General features: G+C 35.7%; 1 pseudogene; it reads right to left on the minus strand.

The window, feature by feature from the left end:
* Window positions 1-981: 981 nt before the first annotated feature.
* On the minus strand, window positions 982-1,135 carry LOC122709661 (annotated as a pseudogene).
* Window positions 1,136-1,575: the final 440 nt, after the last annotated feature.

Genomic DNA, 1,575 nt, shown 5'->3' on the forward strand with positions numbered 1-1,575 from the left:
TTGTTGATAATCTGTGCAGGTTAGACGAGAGGTTGGGTATGGGAGTAAATGCCTATAGGTTACATGGTTCATAATTTTTTAAAATTTAGTAGTTTTACTGAATATCTGCTCTATGCCAGGATTTAGTTAGGCATAAGAAATGCAAGTATTAATAAGAGAAAATATCTTGGGTGTGGAATATTTACTGTGGGCCTCTATATACCAGCTATTGTGCTATATGCCAGTTACAAGCACATTATTCACTTATTATTATTTATGTATTTGTTTATTTATTTGAAGTATAGTTTTATACTGCTATATAGTTTTATACTAGTTTCAGATATATAACATAGTGATTCAATATTTTTATAGATTATACTCCTTTTAAAGTTGTAAAATACTGGCTATATTTCTTGTGCTGTACAATATGCCATTGTAACTTACTTATTTTATGATGGTAGTTTGTACCTCGTAATCCCTCACCCCTTTTTTCCCCCTCCCAATCCCCTCTCCCATTGGTAACCACTAGTTTATTCTTTGCATCTGTAAGTCTGTTTCTTGTTTGTTATATTCACTACTTTGTTTTATTTTTTAGATTCCACATACCAGTTATATCATACAGTATTTATTGTTCTCTGTCTGACTCATTTCACTAAAGCATAATGCCCTCCAGGCCCATCCATGTTGTTGCAAATGGCAGAGTTTCATTCTTTTTAAGGCTAATACTCCATTGAATAATTGTATATATGCCACATCTTCTTTACCCATTCATCTGTTAATGGATATAGGTTGCTTCCATATCTTGGCTATCGTAAATAATTTGCTATGAATGCTGGGATGCATATATCTTTGCAAATAGTGTCTTCATTTTTTGGATATGTGCTGTGCTATGTGTGCATGCTAAGTCATTTCAGTCTTGTCTGACTCTTTGGGCCTCTGTGGACTGTAGCCTACCAGGCTCCTCTGTCCACAGGATTCTCAAGGCAAGAATACTGGAGGGGGTTGTTGTGCTCTCCTCCAGGAGATCGTCTCAACCCAGGGAAGGAACCTGCATCTCTTATGTCTTCTGCGTGGGCAGCCAGGTTTTTTACCACTAGCGCCACCTGGGAAACACCAGGTACTACACTTGATCTTAGCCAAAAGGCCGAGAAGCGATGCATTTTTTTGGATATATATATCCATAATAATAAATAACATTGTTAGGGATATTATTTCTAATGTAAACTTTAATAGGAATAATACTTACATAACAAATAAAATTAAAATACAGGCAAAACTGTGATTTTTTTTTAGTGTTTATGTGACTCATAGCTGTCAGATTATAATTTTTGATTGTTGTGGGCAGGGAGAAAACAGTCAGAGCTGTCAGAGAAACTTAGGCATGAAATGATGTTTTTTCCTTTGAGCCTTTGCTACCAGAGTGAACTTTTCCAGGTCTCTTTAATCAATGGGCTTCAGTACCTTTATTATAAATTGATTATCCTTTTCTCATCTTCTCAGAGAAGCCGAGCCCCAGCAGTAATGGTTAGTACCTCTACAGTGTGATGATGATATATTACAGCATCTAAAAGCTTGTCTTGAAATGTATGTATTTCC

Source organism: Cervus elaphus, chromosome 15, assembly GCF_910594005.1.
Source record: "Cervus elaphus chromosome 15, mCerEla1.1, whole genome shotgun sequence".
Taxonomy (NCBI): Eukaryota; Metazoa; Chordata; class Mammalia; order Artiodactyla; family Cervidae; genus Cervus; species Cervus elaphus.